Source organism: Eptesicus fuscus, chromosome 11, assembly GCF_027574615.1.
Source record: "Eptesicus fuscus isolate TK198812 chromosome 11, DD_ASM_mEF_20220401, whole genome shotgun sequence".
In the NCBI taxonomy this organism is placed as follows: domain Eukaryota; kingdom Metazoa; phylum Chordata; class Mammalia; order Chiroptera; family Vespertilionidae; genus Eptesicus; species Eptesicus fuscus.
In genome coordinates, this window is record NC_072483.1 from 19,427,913 (window position 1) to 19,447,420 (window position 19,508).

A 19,508-nucleotide genomic window follows, 5' to 3' on the forward strand; every position below is an offset into this window, starting at 1 on the left:
CTTACTGAAGGAGGGCAGTAGGATGGTACAGCCAGGCTTTGGCCTTTATCTGATCTGGATTTACTCCAGACGTACATTTTAAAAGAGCATGATAGCCTGTGGGCTATTTAACCTTCAACAGTTGCTAGAACATTTACCCCCTCCTTGGGCACCATGAACTTCTGAAAACACAGGTCATATACCAGGTGCTCACTTTAAAAAATATATATTTTTATTGATTTTTTTTAGAGAGAGAGGAAGGGAGAGTGAGAAAGAGAAACATTAATGTGAAAGCACACCATTGATAGGCTGCCTCCTGCACACCCCCTACCAGGGATTCAGGGATGGAGCCTGCAACCCGGGCATGTGCCCTGATGGGAATCAAACCTTTCAGCGCACAGGAAGATGTCCAACCAACTGAGCCACACTGGCCAGAGCCTGGTATTGTTTGTAGATGTGCGTATGCCATCTCTCTCCTGCTCTACTCTAAGGTCCTGTCTAGAAGCTGGGATTTGGTCCATACTTACCTTCACTCTCCCACCCCACATTCACAAACACATGAACTCCGAAGACAGTTGGTATTCAAAATATTTTTATTAAAATACTGAATAAATCAATGAATGATTAAGTCACTTATAATATAGGAATATTAATATGAAATCCAGTAATATGGATAAAAGTAGACTTAAAAATATATCATGTAGGGCTACATTAACTGAGTAACTGCTACGTTTTCTTAAACCTACTAAAAATTGACTTGCCCAACAAGGACATGATGAAGTTTCCATAGTGACAGAGACAAATTATTTTGTATATCTTAAACAGTTTAGAACTGATAGATGATAAGTGGCTTTTTCTGTATTTGACATGACATTATGAAAACAAATATTTTGTATAATATTAATACAAAAAATCTGAGTCATCAATTTAATAAATCCTTGTCTAAGTGTAAAAGAGGCAAGTAAAATAAATCTGAAATTCAAATAAAGAAATTCCTCTTAAAAAGATCCAAACCTTATATAATTGGGTTAGAAATACTAGATTGGAAATATTTCCTATGTCAATTACTCAGTTTAGAAATAGAGATTGATGGTTACAACAGGAAATATCATTCAACATTTAGAATCCAAATATCTATGAACTTTTTAAATGAATGTAACAATGTCCTCAGAAAATTACCCTCTACCATGTGAAATATTGAATAGCATGACTGCAGAAAACTTGGATTCGTGGCCGACTCTGTAGGACATAAGGTTTAGCAGTTCTGAGCTTCAGTTTCCTCCTCTGTGAAGTAGAGACAATTTTCTGCATTACCTATTACACAGAGTTTGGAGAAGGATAAAATAATAAAATATCTATGGAAATTTCTTGGTAAATGTTCACATTTTACAAATGTTACATTTTATTTTTATTGATAAACACATTAATTTAGAGGAGCACAAGGACCTATTACCTAGATAATGATTCTTTGATTATTTGCCCTTTTCAGATCTTTGCAAGACTTATAAGAAAAGCATATCACTGCCTAGTTTTTCTCCCATTTTTCTTTTACTGATTGTATACCATTAGCATATTTTGAAGAAAAGAACAGGTGCACACAGGTGACAGAAAGGGAAACTTCCGGGGACATTAATTACAATAACCATCTAATATTTATGGGAAGTACATAATGCAATAAGATGAAAATATAGACACTTTAATAGATATATTCACACTCTTAATATAATATTAAATTAGAGAATTTTTATAACTATATTTCTTCTTCTGTTATTTCCTTTGCTATTTTATTTCCCTACCAAAAACCCTTTAAATTCTTTCTGAAGTCATTATTAACAGAACTACATCAAGAAATATAGGATTCCGCCCTAACGGGTTTGGCTCAGTGGATAGAGCATCAGCCTGTGAACTGAAGGGTTCTGGGTTCGATTCTGATCAAGGGCATGTGCCTTGGTTGCAGGAGCGGGTGTGCAGGAGGCAGCTGATTGATGTTTCTCTCTCATCGATGTTTCCAACTCTCTATAACTCTCCCTTCCTCTCTGTAAAAAAAAAATCAATAAAATATATATTTTAAAAAAAGAAATATAGGATTCTTAATTTTTGTTTTTCCTGTTTACTTCCAGAACGAAAATATTTTATCTTCAAAGTTACTAGTTACTTTTTCAGAATTAATCATCTGGACAGATGAATAGATAAAATGAATAATAAATTACCACTTTTTTTTTTTTCTTTTTTCATTTTGCTTGATAATTTCCCCTGGCACATACGCTTCAGGGAGCCAAGTTATTTGTTAGTCCCATGTCCTGGAGCGATAGCTAACTAACATATCCCTTACATGCTGTGCAGTAGGAAACCAGATAGAGTATCAAGAGATCTAGATTCTAGACTAAGGTGACCAGACGTCCCGCTTTTGGCGGGACAGTCCCGATTTTTAAAAATTTGTCCCGCGTCCCGCAGCATTTTAAAAAAGTTCCGATTTTTGGAAAGAATGCACGACAAGCTAGGGAACGGTGGGAGAACAGGAAGAGAATATACGGTTTTTGGCGGCCATGTGGCTATTTAGCCAGGATATGAGTTTTATATTATTTTTGTTAATTTTATAATGTTAAACTTTAATAATAACAAATAATTGTTGACAACTGATTATCGAGAACTGCTTATCAAAGTTCGCATTGTTGATCAGTTGTTAGAATTCGACCACCATTGTTTGGACTTAATGAACAATGGCATTTTTTGGGATTGGCAACGATGAAAACATTTTGTAACTGTCTCTCAGACAATACACATCGTACTGCGTGCTAGTAAGCTAGTTAAACAAGTGATGTCATTACAAATCAGCTATTCAGATAATTAGGTAAGTAATTTATTTATTTATTTCATAAATACATAAATTTTCTTGAATTTAGCAGACAGTACTTGTATTATTTATATTTTATAGTGGTGGCAAAATGTCTAGCGCTGGCCTTGAAAGTGACACTTACGACTTACGTTACGGCAAATTCAGAGGAAAAGTAATACAAGTTAGTATTGTTATTATTTAGAAAGAAATATAGGATTAAAATAATTTTTAAAATATAGTTACTTTATAACAATCAAATTAATTTAATTTATAAACTAACAATAAAATATGTTCATGTAATTATGTACCTACTTACTGTGTTTTTAAGCAATATGTATATAATAATTTATAATAAAATTTTAAATTATTTTTTTAGATTTTTAACATAATGAGTAAGAAAAGAGGATGCAAATTCAATGATGATCTAAGAAGTGAATTTCCTTTTATTAAAAAAAACAAAAGTGATTACAATATAGACCAAATTTTTAATCAAGGACCCCCCCACCCCCCACCCCCGGGCCAAAACTGGTTTGGCTCAGTGGATAGAGCGTCGGCCTGCGGACTCAAGGGTCCCAGGTTCAATTCCGGTCAAGAGCATGTACCTTGGTTTCGGGCACATCCCCAGTAGGGGGTGTGCAAGAGGCAGCTGATCGATGTTTCTCTCTCATCGATGTTTCTAACTCTCTATCCCTCTCTCTTCCTCTCTGTAAAAAATCAATAAAATATATTTTTTTAAAAAAAAGAACCCCCCCTTACCCCCCCCCCCCATCAATGGTGTCCCACTTTACCAATGTTAAAATCTGGTCACCTTATTCTAGACCCATTTTTCATTTTAGTTACTTTTTCATTTAATTACTCAGTTTGGCCAAGTCACCTTATATCTTTGAACTTTAGTTTCTCATGCTTAAAAGGAGAAGGTTCGCAGAAATCAAGTCTTAGGCATGAAGGAAGTTATGCAAATGTGTGGTTAGGACAGGAGTAATGCAGTGAACAGTGATAGGGCTAGTGTAAAATTAGAGTTACCACCTCTAAAATAGTTTTTAAAGTGTTTTTTTTAATCCTTGGAATAAATCATCTTTGAGCACCTTTCCAGCTTCAAAATTCTGTAATACTCATGACCTGTATTAGTCAGCCCTGGCTGTCACAACAGAAAACAGCAACTAGATAGCTCAAACAACAGAATTTATTTTTTTTTATAATTTTGGAGGCTGGAAGTCCATGATTTAGGTGCCAGAGGGTCAGGTTCTGGTGAGGACTTCCTTTCTGGCTTGCAGATGGCGTCCTTATTGCTCGGGCCTCGAATGGTCTTTCCTGGGTGTGTGCAGGTGGAGGGAGAGAGATTTGTTTCTCTTCCTCTTCTTATCAGGCTACTAATCCTAATGTGAGGGCCCTACCAGTATGAGTTAACTTAACCCTAATTATCCCACAAAGGCCTCATCTTCAAACACCTTCATTTTAGGGACTAGGGCTTCAACATAGGAATTTTGGAGGACACAAATGTTTAATCCATAATATATCCCATTCAGAGTTTGCCTGAAAATCTTGGAAAGAGTTAGCTATGTAGTTGAAGGCTCTAAAGAATGCAGAGACATATTCCTTTGATGGTGGATGATTGAGAAGGAAGAAGAGCTTTCATATATTTAAATATTATGCAGAGACTGTGAGCTCACTGTTTTCTGTCTCTGTTAATGAAAGAAAAAGGAACTACCTTCCAAAATAAAGAGAAATAGATTTAAGATATATAAAAGAAAAATATCTATAAATGAACCTAAGTATTCAGATTTTAAGAAATTATAGATTATTTTTCTAAGATTTGCTATCAGAAGACTATGCTATTTTTTCTCTTCTTTTCTCCCTATTTTTTTTTCTCTAAAAAAAAGTGTGAATTAGTAAGTCAGGCCTTTATCTAACACTTTGGGTTTTTCCTGTCATCAATAAGGGGTGTATTACCTAAAATAGTTCTGGATTTTTCAGCTAACTTACATTTCATTGTTTGTAAAAGGATAATATATCAATTCAGTTGACTTCAACACAAACTCATTTTGTCAATGATATCACATTCAAATATTTGGGTTACTTTCCAGACATATTTTTGTTATCTTTGAATTGCACGGGTGAGATTTCTCCATTGCTAGTGGGAGTGGGTTTCTTGTGATATCTTGAGAAAAATAATTTTCTAAGACTTGCACGGGAGAATGAGATGTGGCAGAAAGGTTTATCTGCATGAAATTATATACTGCAGTTTGCAATGTCCTATTTCCCTTAAGCCAGTTCTGGAATGTGTGCAGCTGGGGATCCAATAGAGCTAAAAGCAAAACCAGTGTCCAAATTTTGTGTTTCGTGGTGGAGTTGAGTCCAGCACAGCATCAGGTTAATTTTAGTCCATTAGTCCATTGTATGTGGGGTCCACCTGGCTGTGGGCCATATGGGCAAGTGCAGGGGAGTGTGCCCCCTGCAACAAGAGAGCTAGGAGCCCTAGAAGGCCAAGAGGAAATCCCTCTTTGTTTAGGAGCTTATATATTTCAGAGTTTGTGCCCTTATAGTAGCCACAACTATTCTGGCCAATGACTCACTCCAGGTGTGATTGACAGTCAAGCACTTTCCCACATCACCCAGACCTTACTGGGCAGGCATCTATTGTCTAGTCCCTTTCCACAATGATCTGTGGGGAGCAGACCTGGAGAGTGTCAAACAGCAGCTTTCTGGCAAAGCTGTACAAATGGCATGCCTATATTACCTGGCCTTCCCTTTGCACCCCTCCTGTTAATTAATTAATAATTAGGTTAATCATAGCATTTTCATTTTTAGTGTGCTAATTTAGACAACAGAATTGAAGAATTGGAGATTATAGAACCAAGAGCAATTCACTGTTAAAATAACACACACACACACACACACACACACACACACACACACACACACCAGACTCATAGATACAGAGATGACTGGTGGTTGCCAGAAGGAAGGTACTGTGGAGGGCTGAGTGAAAGAGGTGAAAGGATTAAGAAATACCAATTGGTAGTTACAAAATAATCATGGGAATGTGGGGTACAACATAGGTGGGTGCTGGAGGTGTCGGGTGGGGACCCTTTGTGAAGTGATTGTCTGGCCTCTGTTCTGTACACCTGAAACCAATCCTATCTAATAAAAGAGTGATATGCAAATTGACCATCACTCCAACACACAAGATGGCTGCCCCCATGTGGACACAAGATGGCCACCACAAGATGGCCTGCAGGGGAGGGAAGTTGTTGGTGATCAGGCCAGCAGGGGAGGGCAGTTGGGAGGGATGGGGCCTGCAGGGGAGGGCAGTTGGGGGCGACCAGGCTGGCAAGAGAGGGCAGTTAGGGATGACTGGGCCATCAGAGGAAGGCAGTTGGGAGGGACCAGGCCTGTAGGGGAGGGCAGTTGGGGACAACCAGGCTTACAGGGGAGGGCAGTTGGGGAGGACCAGGCCTGCATGGGAGGGCAGTTGGGGGGAAACAGGCCTGTAGGGGAGGACAGTTACGGGCAATCAGGCCAGCAGGGGAGCAGTTAGGCATCTATCAGGCTGGCAGGGGAGAGGTTAGGGGGTGATCAGGCTGGCAGGCAGAAGTGGTTAGGGGCAATCAGGCAGCTAGGCAGGTGAGCGGTTGGGAGCCAGCAGTCCTGCATTGTGAGAGGGATCCCAGATTGGAGAGGATGCAGGCTGAGTTGAGGGACACCCCCCCACCCCCGTGCACAAATTTCGTGCACTGGGCCTCTAGTACAAAATAATGTTGAAGGTAAACTGTAATTGAAAAATAATAAACAATAAATAAATAAATAGAACAGATGAAGTTTAAGTTTCCACCATTTGAAAAGTAACTTAAAAGGAAACTAAGCTTTCATCTTAAACTTAGGTAGGAAGTTGTAGCTTTTTCCTGATTCATTAATTCCCAATTTCCACCTATCCAGAAAATTATGTTACTTGCATTTGGAATCCCTACCAGAAAAAGACTGCCAGCATGTAATTTTCAGAATCCTCAGTCATATTTAAGTATGGCAGAGCCTTAGAGCTCTGCTTGGAATTTCTCAAACTCAGTTTCATTTGGACACAGATCGCTGAATCATCTTGTTTTCTTTTAGAACAGTGATCGGCAAACTGCAGCTCACGAGCCACATGCGGCTCTTTGGCCCCTTGAGTGTGGCTCTTCCACAAAATACCAGGGCCTGGGCGAGTCTATTTTGAGGAAGTGGTGTTAGAAGAAGTTTAAGTTTAAAAAATTGGGCTCTCAAAAGAAATTTCAATCGTTGTACTGTTGATATTTGGCTCTGTTGACTAATGAGTTTGCCGACCACTGTTTTAGAATGATTTAACTTTCCCATGTAAATGGATCACTGGGAGATTCGGTTGTTAGCAGTCGACTTAACTGTTTTAAAGCCAAATATTTTAAGAATATTTTACCATTTTCAAACCCAGGCCCCCAACTGTTTTCTTAGATGTTTTTATTGCCCACTATCTCTTCCTGGTTGTTTTGCTTTATTGTTTTGTTTTGTTTTGTTTTGAAATAACCAACAGACAATATTTTACATTTGCATCACTTTTCCCCCTTTTGAAAGGAAGCAGGTACTTTATAGTCACAAATGAGTTTGTTTGGCTCAGAATAAAATGAGATTATTTTGGCTTGGGTTTATTCATTGTTCTGGGCAGTCTCTCATATTGATTTCTGGAATTACTTGTTTAATAAGCAGGAGCTTGGAGGAGTGGAGATGCCCTCACATATCAGAATTTCTGTCTACTCTCTTAGATTTACACTGAACTGTTTCTTTCTGACTTGTGAAATCAAAAGGATACAGAAATTAATGCTACTCTTCTATTAATGGAGAAATAGGAATGTAGAAATAAAATCTGAAATTGTGTAATCTCTAAATCTGTAATTTTAGGGAGTGGAATGTCCTGAAGAGACAGAATAAGAAATAATGAAAGTGAGCTGGGAACTTCTAAGTAACCAGCTTTATCTTTCCACACACATCAGTAACAATTACTCTTTTTAGTGGGCCCTGGTGTTTCTGTTGGTTCATCTCTCCTTATGAGCCAATAAGCACTGCAATTCATCCTCACCGTTTTGATCTCTGTCACCAATAGAGGTGTGTGTGTGTGTGTGTGTGTGTGTGTGTGTGTGTGTGTGTGTGTGTGTGTGTGTGTGTGTGTGTGTGTGTGTCCTATTCTAGTTTCTCATTCTAGAGGTTAAAAATAAGTTATATCATCCATCTAACCTAGTTTCTTTCCAACCAAGAACTTTAGCTATCAAAAGCCAAGGATTGGGCTTCTATTATTGTGTGTTTTTACTTCATAATGCTTAATAGAACACGGACACATAGTAAGCCATTAATTTAAAAAATAATTAGTAACTTTCTGTTATTTTGATAAAATCAGAAGAAAAAAATCTGCCTCTTTATGTTGTTTTGGTTGTGAAATACAAGAAATAAATAGGTAGAATAACAAAGGATTGAAATACTAAATTATGCTCCACTGTATTTTATTGACAAAAGGAGGCAAATTAAAAAGACTTGGCCTATTAAGAATGTATTAATGATACATAATCCAGTATGTTATGTATATAGTTTTATATGCCATTTTATATTCTTGTGAGACTGTCTTAAAGATTTTAGATTTAATCTGTTTTATCCATTCAGTCATTCATTTTAATTTTTGTTTTATTTTTAGCAAATGTACACATGCCCCAAATTTAAAAGGTCAAATAGTTCTGCAACAAAATTAAAAATAAAAATAGTTCTGTGATATTTGCCTCTACTTGCCTCCCCTCAAAGTCAAATGCTTTTATCAACTGTAGTTGATTATGTTGTTTTTTAAACTACATCTCCAGAAAATAAGTTGTTTGTGTCTTCTTATATGTTCAAATTTAAGCATTACCTATTGCCTTTCCACTATGAACAATAAAGATTTGGCTCTCCCCTCATCCTGCCCTTATTATGCAGTACACTTCCCATTTCCCCATAGTGTTATTATCTATTTTTTATTAGATCAATATATGCAGCTTGTAATTAAATGAATAATTATAATATAAATATTTTTGAAAGGCTAACTATGTGTAAGTAAATTATGATAATGTTTCTTTCCATGCAACTCTTTATGATCCCTGGCATGTTAATTTTCTAGATTTTTTTCTTGGCTTTGTTTTTCATCTTCTCAGCACTGAAAAAAAACCAACACATTTTTCATTGATTAATTTTCTCCAGATAATCAGTTTCATATTTCAGAAAAACTCTCCTGGATATTTCTGACCTACCCAACCTGGACTGGATCTCTCTTGAAAAGCATCCTCACTTTTTCTTTGTCCTCTGCTCTTTGTTGGTTTACTGTCTTCTTTTAGAGAAGTTCATCCTTCTGTATTCCTGAGAAAAGATGTGGAGGTAAAATTTTCATAGTCATTAATGTCTGAAAATGTATTCATTGTGTTCTCATACCTGAATTATCCTATCTAATAAAAGAGTAATATGTAAATTAAACATCACTCCACAACAAAGACAGCAACCCCCATAGTGGACAGGGTGGGACACTGATGGCGTGGCCCCGGCAATGCAAGCCTAGCATCCACGCTGAGGGAGGGGAGGTGAGGGGCCTTGGGCTGGAAGTGGAAGCTGAGAGCTCGGGGAGCACCAGGAATGCTGGGAATCATGGTTTTGGTGGCAGATACGTTACGTGATCTCCTAGACACTAGAGTAAAGTGAGCCTGGAGCAAGTTACTGTTGCAGGTGGGGGATGGAGGGAAAGCAAAGGTGATAGACATAAGTCAGAGTGTAGAGGAAAAATTAAAAGGAAGATATCCTATAAATTCCAGGAAATCTCCACCAATGGAGCAAAGAAAAAAAAAAAGAGCTCTATGATTCATTATTCTGTGAGCACCAAACCAGACTGGGCTGGGGTCTCAGACAATTTGCTCATATGATTGCAAAGACAGACAGAAACTTCACTCTTTCATGTACCCAGGCAGATACAATGCACAACATGCACATTTTCACAGAAGAGGACTTAACAGCACCATTTGCAATAAACCTTTTGGTAAGTCACCTTTTTGGTGGCCATCTGTGTTAGTTAATTGCCATAATCAAGAATAAAAATTAAAACTTTTCTATCTCAATGACAAGCAGGTCCTTACAACTTGGAGCAAGGCAACTATCTATAATAATAAAAGTGTAATATGAGGGGCAATGAGGCAGGCAGATAGAGGCAGTTAGGTGCGATCAGGCAGGCAAGCAGTTAGGGGCGATCAGGCAAGCAGGCAGAGGCAGTTAGGGGTGATTAGGCAGGCAGAGGTGGTTAGGGGTGATGAGGCAGGCAGGGAAATGGTTAGGGGCGATGAGGCAGGCAAAGAGAGTGGTTTGGTGCAATCAAGCAGGCCAGCAAGCAAGCGGTTAGGAGCCAGCAGTCCCAGATTATTAGAGGGTGCAAGCAGGACTTAAGGACAGCCTTCCCCATGCACAAATTTAGTGCACCGGGCCTCTAGTAAGGTGTAAAATTCTAAGTCAGAAACAATTTTCCTTTATAATTTTGCAACTAATCTCCTATAGGATTCACTAGAGGCAAGAAATTATAAGCTTTTGAGATCTTTGTTCATATTGTCCTAAAACTTCTCTAAAATGTACCCTCATATGGATGTACATAAATTGTCTTTAATGGACATTCACCTTTCCCTTTAAATCTGAAAATATATATTCTTAAAATTTCTTTAAATGTTTTTTTTATGATTTTCTCCCCTGCATTGTTTGTTCTCTAGCTCTAAAACTCCTAAAATCAAGATGTTAGATCCCTGGATAAATTTTCTAAATATTTTTCCCTCCTAGTTTCTACCTAGTTGTCATTTTACTCTATTTTGAAAGTTTTCCTCAACTTAATCTTATACTTTTTGAGTTTCTCTTTTAATTTCCTCTACGTCATTTTAATTTGTAAAAAAAAGTGTTTATTGCTCAATTTTCCCCCCCGAGTATTCATTTCCAGTTTCATGGTAGAAAATGGTTTTAGGTATATTTTTTCTGTTATCAAAGTTTTTCTGCCTTACAATAGTTCAGTTTGTTCCAACTTGGTTTCTATTTCATGGTAAGTATTGGCAACTGTCTTTTATGTCAGAAATTTTTCTCAAGTATCTGGTAACCCTTGGATTTCTGCTTCTCTATAGAACTGACAGCTGAATTATATGTATTTGGCTGCCCCTGTGAGCTTCAGAGTAGGGTGATCTAGCTGGGCTGATTAATTGGGAAACTTTCATGCCAACATAGTTGGATCTTTTCTCTTTCACTGTTTGGATTTCTCAGAGAAGATTTTAAAACTTTCTGCCTAGAGGAGAAGACTTGACTGTCAGTGTTCTGAGACTTGAGATAGGAAAAAAAGAGGAGAGGTTTCAGTATTCTGTATGACAATGGTCAAGTAATCTCAACTAGGCTTTGGCCTCCAGGTGCTTTTTAACCTCCAGTCTTTTGCAAAGAGAATGGAGCATGAGAGTGAGAGAGCTGGGGGTCTGACTGCTTAATAAACACACTCTGGACTGTTTTTCCAAGCACACCCATTTCCCCAATTCAAACCCACTTTTAGAGATTCTGTGATGACAGATTAATCCTTGGCTTTGCTATTTCCACCTTAGAGTTTAATATTTTCTTTGGTCTGTCCAATCCTTACGTTTATGGAATTACAGCTTCAAAAATCATGACACCATTCTGCATTTTTATTCTCTTAATTTTAACAAAGTTTTGATGAGGCTGTAGAAAGAAGTAGAAGTATATTCAAGCTTCCACTCTGTAATCTTTACTTGGAAGTTCAATTAACATAAAATTTTTATGTAAAATGCCTTCCTAAGTGAAGCATGGATTTTTTTTTTTTTTTACAAAAATTGTAGAATGTTTTCCTCCATGTGTTACCATGCAATGTGTACTTAACAACATGCCACGTAGTGAAATAAAAACAATTCGGCATAAATGCCTACTTAAGTACCAGCTGGCTATACTAATCTTGCCAATTCTCCATAGAAAATTTAGCAATACTCCTGAGAATGCTTTCTACAGGCCTGTACCAATAATGTAATCAAGGATTATTAGAGCTGGAAGGAATCCAGATCATCCTGGTCCAACTTTCTTTTACATATGAATATGCTTAAGTCTCCATGAACCTCCCCCAGTGGTCATGCAGCTATTAGAGGGAAATCAGAGCTGCATGCATTCTCCTGACTGGCCAAATTGCCTCCACAGATTGTGCTTGGGTCCTGGTCATGGCATGGAACTCAGGCTGAAAACAAGTTCCATTAAGTGGTGCAAAGACTTCAAGCAAATGTGTAAAAGGATGTGTTACCAGAAGAAGATCTAGTTACAGGCTCCAATTAGCCTTGATCATTTGAATCATGGGTGTAGTCATTACTACCTCAAAATACCTAAATGTATGGTTTGAATATTGTTAGTCACATTAAGATGAATTATTTCTCAGTGCTTAGAGGTAAAAACAAATCAAGTTTCTGACTTAACTCATAACTGGTAAAAAAATTGGAAGGCAGTTTTATTCTTAATTTAGTTCATTTAGCAGGTAAAAAGTTACACAGAAGAAAGTGGAGGTTATTTGATTTTGAAATATATATCACTTTAAACAAATTCATTTTCACATAAGTACAACTTTGGTTGTTTATATTGAAAAATGTATCTTTGTATAATATCCACAAATCAATAGATGTGATATATCACATAAACAAACTGAGAGACAAAAATCACATAATCATATCAATCAATGCAGAAAAGGCATTTGACAAAATCCAACACCCTTTCTTGATAAAAACTCTCAGCAAAGTGGGAAGAAAGGGATCATAACTCAACATAATAAAAGCCTTATATGACAAATCTACAGCCAACCTCATACTCAATGGGCAAAAACTAAACTCATTTCCCTGAAGAACAGGAACAGGACAGGGATGCCCACTTCTAGCACTCCTGTTTGATATAATAGTGGAAGTGCTAGCCATTGCGATTAGACAAGAAGAAATAAAAGGCATCCAAACTGGAAAAGAAGTAAAACTGTCCTTATTCACAGATGACATGACACTATACACAGAAAACCCCAAAGACTCCATCAAAAAACTACTAGACCTAATAAATGAATTTGGCAATGTAGCAGGATACAAAATGAACACCCAGAAATCTATGGCCTTTTTATACACCAATAATGAACTCACAGAAAGAGAAATGAAAAAAACAATCCCATTTACCATTGCACCAAAAAAATTAAGATACCTAGGAATAAACTTAACTTAAGGACATAAACTTAAGGACATAAAAGACCTGTACTCAGAAAATTACAGGACATTGAAAAAAGAGATAGAGAAAGACATAAACAGATGGAAGAACATAACATGTTCATGGATTGGTAGAATCAACATCATTAAAATGTCCATACTACCCAAAGCAATCTATAGATTCAATGCAATCCCCATTAAAATACCAATGGCATATTTCAAAGATCTAGAACAAACTCTCCAAAAATTAATCTGGAATAAAAAAAGACCCCAAATAGCGACAGCAATCCTGAGAAAGAAGAACAAAGTTGAAGGGATCACAATACCAGATATCAAGCTATATTACCAAACCATGGTTCTCAAAACTGCCTGGTACTGGCACAAGAACAGACATATAGACCAATGGAACAGAACAGAGAACCCAGAAATCAACCCAAGCCAATATGCTCAATTAATATTTGACAAAGGAGGCAAGAGCATATAATGGAGTCAAGACAGTCTCTTCAATAAATGGTGTTGGGAAATTAGGTCAGATACATGCAAAAAAAATGAAACTAGATCACCAACTTACACCATACACAAAAACAAACTCAAAATGGCTAAAGGACTTAAATTTAAGACGGGAAACCATAAAAATCTTTAAGACTCAATAGGCAGCAAAATAGCAGACATGTTGAAGCAATATTTTTACAGACACAGCTCCTAGGGCAATGGAGACTAAGGAGAAAATAAACAAATGGGACTACATCAAAATAAAAAGATTCTGCACAGCAAAAGAAACCATCAACAAAACAACAAGAAAGCCCACTGCATGGGAGAACATATTTACCAATGATATTCCCGATAAATGTTTAATCTCCAAAATTTATAGACAACTCATACAACTTAACAAAAGGAAGATAAATGATCCAATCAAAAAATGGGCAAAGGATCTAAATAGACACTTTTCTAAAGAGGACATACAGAAGGCCCAGAGACATATGAAAACATGCTCAAAGTCACTAATCATCTGAGAGATGCAAATCAAAACAACAATGAGATACCATCTCACACCTGTCAGAATGGCTATCATCAACAAATCACCAAACAAGTGCTGGCCAGGCTGTGGAGAAAAAGGAACCCTCATGCACTGCTGGTGGGAATGCAGATTGGTGCAGCCACTGTGGAGAACAGTATGGAGTTTCCTCAAAAACTTAAAAATGGAACTCCCATTTGACCCAGTGATCCCACTTCTAGGAATATATTCCAAGAAACCAGAAATACCAATCAGAAAGGATATATGCACCCCTATGTTCATAGCAGCACAATTTACAATAGCTAAAATTTGGAAACAGCCTAAGTGCCCATCAGCAGATGAGTGGATTAGGGAACTGTGGTACATCTACACAATGGAATACTATGCCGCTATATAAAAGAAGGAACTTTTACCATTTGCAACAGCTTGGATGGAACTGGAGAGCATTATGCTAAGCGAAATAAGCCAGTTGGAGAAAGATAAATATCACATGATCTCACTCATATGTGGGATATAATGATCAACATACTAATAATGTGATGAACAAGAATAGATCCAGAGACAAATGGTAGGGGGGGAGGGTTAGAGAGCAACCACAGGACTTGTATGCATGCATATTAGCATAACCAATGGACACAGACACTGGGGTGGTAGGGGCTTGCCTGGGGTGGGAATGCCAGGGGGGGTCAATTGGGGGAAAAGGAGACATATGTAAAACTTTAGACAATAAAAAAAATGTATCTTTGAAGTTAAATAGCACTTTTCTGGAGAGAAAGCCTTTAAATAGCAGGTTTCCCTATTGCATTAAAATAGATTCATTTCCTTCATACAACTTTTTAGGAATCCATCTACATATTATATGAAGTGAGTTGTTTTTCACTAAAAAGTCTTGTAAGAGAAACTGTCGTATGACTTAGTCTTGAATATATATAGTGCGAAAGAACTACAATATGATCCTCTAAATCCACCATTACTCATACTTTTATTATGGGGTTTTATTAAGTTTGTGATTCTAAAAGAGAATTAAAGTGTAACAAATTTTGTTTTTTCATAAAGGATGTAGCAAATGCATGGTCTCCTGAGGGACCGAAGAGGAAATGTAGATGAATAAACATAATTTCAGCAGTAGCTAGGCAGAGTTTATGGAGGAGGAGACCCAACGAAATGAAAACAAATGTCTTCTTGACATGGCATCAGCTTTGTATATAACAGACACTTTATTATAATAGCAGTAATTATGGTTCCATGTAAAGCATGAGTACTCACAGTGAGCTACAGAGAGGAAATCATCTGCAGAAAAAGCAGAGTTCCTTAGAAGAGGTTTTAAGCAGACAGAGCCATGAGAAAATGTAGTATACTTTGGAGAGGGAGGGAAATAAATGTGGATGTTATGCTGATTTATTGTTTCTCTATAGCAATGAGGTAATTAATATCCTGGGTCTTTGCAGTTGTTTTTCAATAGAGAACACCAAATTATTTCTAAATTCGTGTTTCACGTCTCATTTGTTACTTAGTTGCTGTTATTGGATTAATTATATGACAACATTTAGCTTCCTGATGAATGATACAATACTTATTATCAAGATAGCTTACTTCATGGCAGATAATAGTTAACATTCCTGTTTTACACAGGCTTTTAAGATTCTTACCTCTAATACTCCAAGAGTAGGTACATTTGTTAAAATCTAGAATAACTTGCTAGAGTGATTTGGCCCAACTCTTTCCTGTGCCTTTATGTGAAGTGCAGCAGGTAACTAAAGTACCATCCATCTGTCAAACCCAGCGCACCTGTTAAAAAATGCCCAGCCCATTTCTTCTCCTGATTTGGGAGTTGGTTGTACAACAGTTGTTGGCAGAGATACAGGTGAAACATATGGAAATACCGCCATATTCCTTTAATAATGAAATAAATCACCTTCTACATGCCGTGTGTGGATTTATTCTTTCACATCTGCCAAATATACATTTCCCTTGTACATGTACATAAAATAGAGGCTGGAGGAGCTTAAAGCTTCCAGCATATTGCATGGTTTATAGGCAACTAGCATTCCCGTTGCAGGAAAAATCTTGCAATAGGGTTTCCTGCTGCACTCTACCCCACCCCGCCTGCTCTCCTCCCTTCTCCCCCGGCCCGCCTTCTCCGCCAGCCCGCCCGCTCTCCTTCCTTCTCCCCTGGCCCCACCTCTGCTCCTCCCTTCTCCTCCCCCCCATCCCCTGGCTTGCTTGCTTCTCCGCAGCTTTGCTCCCTTAAGCATCTCTTGGCTTCTTTCTAAGCTGTCTTGATATGCAAATTAGCCGCCATCTTTGTTGGGGTAATTTGCATACTCATCCTGATTGGTTGGTGGGCGTGGCTTGGCTGGTGGGCATGGCTTGGGCATAGCAAAGGTGTGGTGAATTTGCATATTTGTCTATTATTAGGTAGGATATTCTGTGGAAAGGAGGGTGTATAATTTACTTTTCCAAATATAAAAAAGAAATGTCAAATAAGTTTCATACTATTTGAATTGAGGACTTAATTAGGCATAAGACAGAATTTATATGTCGGGGATATTACCAAAGGAAACTGATCTGATGTCATTTAGTGGCTGTGAGAAAAATGACTTGAAAATACTAGAAAGCATCTCATTGTGAGTTTACACCTCTAATGAGGCTGTGATATAGAAAGAAGGAAAGGAAAAGAGCGCACATTGATAAGGGGAGTTAGATGATGTCTCACCTGACATAATTTTATAACACAGTAAGAAATGAACTCTACCATGCAATGCTTATGCATTCTGTATACACTTAAATCTAGGTGGTTCATATATAATTATATATTTAGTGTTTTCTCTCTACATACTGGGAGTTGGGTATTTCAGGTAGATTATGAACCCTTTTAGGGCATATATTCTACCTTATATTGCTGTTATGTTTCATAGTTCCATTGACTGTATTCTCCAGATATCATTCTACATAATTCAGTTTAGTAAATATGGCACCACAGAAATTTTAGGCGTGTATCTTTTTTTTTTCTTAATGCAGGACAAAATTTAATAGAAACAAAACTTTGCAAACCAGAAGCATATAAAAAGAACTTCATTCTTGATAAAATCTTAATCCATTATTTATGGACACACTCTCATTTATAAAGTTAATATAAATGATTTGAGCATAACTTTGGGGAGAATAAATTCCTTGCTAGGTGGTCAATGCTTCTGATCCCTAGGATTTCTAAAAATGCAGCATCTAACTCACATGATTTTGTGACATGACTCCTGAGCTCTTTTTCTAAAATTACATTTATTTGTTTGAGATTCAGAATTTTTATAGCAGCTTTGTTGAAATAAAATTGCACTCTTTTTAAATTTTATTTTATTGTTTAAAGTATTACAAATAGTAGTACATATGTCTCCTTTTTTCCCTATTGACCTCCCCCAGCCTCCGTACAATTTAGTATATTCATAATGTTGTTCAACCATTACTTTAAGTAAGCTAACTCCAGAGTATTTCATCATCCCCAAAAGAAATACTTTATCATTAGCATTCTTCCCCTATTGAAAAGTTTTTAAGGGAAATAAAGTCAACTGAATTAAATGCAGCTCCTCTAGCAATTGTAAAAGCAGAGATGTGTAAAAAGCTATGTTGCCATGATGACTCTGTCATATTCACTGTCGCGCAATATAAAGTGATTGCTGATAAGTATCTTGCTATATGTGATGTTTTATATGCACTTATAATGGCTTTCTATAATATAGGTGTGGGAGTATAGGTCCTCGTACACCAGGTATTAGACGAGGAAGACATGGAAAGTCTTAGGCACATACTGGAGAGACTTTATTGTAGACCGAGTAGCCATTGCTACTATAGGAGCCATTGCTACTATTGTAAACACAGTAGTCCTTCAAAGTAGCCCCCAAAAAGCAGCCCCACAAAAACAGTCACACAAAGTGGTCCAGCCCTCCTGGCTGGTCATTGGCAACTTAGAGACATGCTCAAACAGAAGAGGCCTTGTGCCAATTTGTGACGCTCCTGCTACTTTAACCATACAGGTTGCATCCTCTCATGTACACATGTGCATGGCAAATGGGCCTTGGTCATCCCATGTACTCTGACTAGGGTTCCCACAATCCTATTTAATAAAGAGGGAATATGCAAATTGACTGTCACACCATCACAAAGATGGCAGCACCCATAACCACAAGATGGCAGCACCCAGTGTCCTCAGCCCTGCCAGAGTTCCCCAGTCCTTTTAGCCCCGCTGGGGGGGACCGGTGTGTGGCAGGCACGCAGTGAGGCCAGACCCACCCTTAGCCCCCCAGCTGCCCAGTTGACGCCTGAGGCACAGGCAAGCCTTGGATGACGGCTGCCCAGCCGCCCAGGGTCACCCGAAGCTCAGGTAACCAGAGCTGGCCGAGGCTTGCGCTGCCAGCAGTGGCAGCAGCAGAGGTGTGATGGGGTGTTGCCTTCCCCTGATCGCCAGGTCGCCTCCTGCCCCTGAGGGCTCCCAGACTATGAGAGGGGGCAGGCCGGGCTGAGGGAACCCCCCTCCAGTGCATGAATTTTCATGCACCGGGTTGTAGGTTACAATATTATCTACTGGAGAAGGGACTCAGAGAGGCACTTTTCAAGCTCAATTTGCATCTTATGTTCCCTCTATTTAGAGTTTGTTTGTTTGTTTGTTTGTTTGTTTATTGGTCTATTTAGGGCAGTGGTCAGCAAACTGCGGCTCGCGAGCACATGCGGCTCTTTGGCCCCTTGAGTGTGGCTTTTCCACACCACAGCGTGGGCAAGTCTATTTTGAAGAAGTGGTGTTAGAAGTTTAAGTTTAAAAAATTTGGCTCTCAAAAGAAATTTCAATTGTTTTACTGTTGATATTTGGCTCTGTTGACTAATGAGTTTGCCGACCACTGATTTAGGGGATGGAGAGGTTGGGGACTAAGATACTCATGTTGTAGTTTTCTTAACAAGCAAGCTACTCTTTGTACTTACATATTATTTTGGGGGGTTTCATTGTGGCTTATGGAGATCCTGAGAATCTACTAGTAAAGCTACTCCAGGACAACTTGTGTTCATGCAAACATCATTACCAAGCTGCATTGGGAAGGACAATTTACTACTTTTCTTTTTGGATTTAGCATTTCCACTGATTACTCCTTTTCCACTCAGTCTTTGAAGCTGCTCGGGCTACTTGTGTGGGACCTCCTGATTTTCTGATTTTACTAAGAGGGCAACTTGGATCTCCTGTGTGTCCCATGGTTATCACCCATTCCCCAAGATCCACAGCTGATCCTGATCACTTGTCTTCCAACCTTGGCTGAGTAACGACCACAATTCCTAGCATTCCTTTCGTGAATTTGCCACACAAGATCAGCAACCAGAGATTTAAGATCTCTCTTCCTCTTCCCATTGTGTGATCCTCACATGTGTTGCTATTCTTTCTTTCTTTTTT

At 38.1% G+C, this 19,508-nt stretch overlaps 1 protein-coding gene across 1 annotated transcript in view; it reads left to right on the forward strand.

Moving 5' to 3' along the window:
• Window positions 1–19,508, forward strand: part of THSD7B (thrombospondin type 1 domain containing 7B) — a 759,963-nt gene that overhangs the window by 453,383 nt on the left and 287,072 nt on the right. The window lies entirely within an intron of this gene.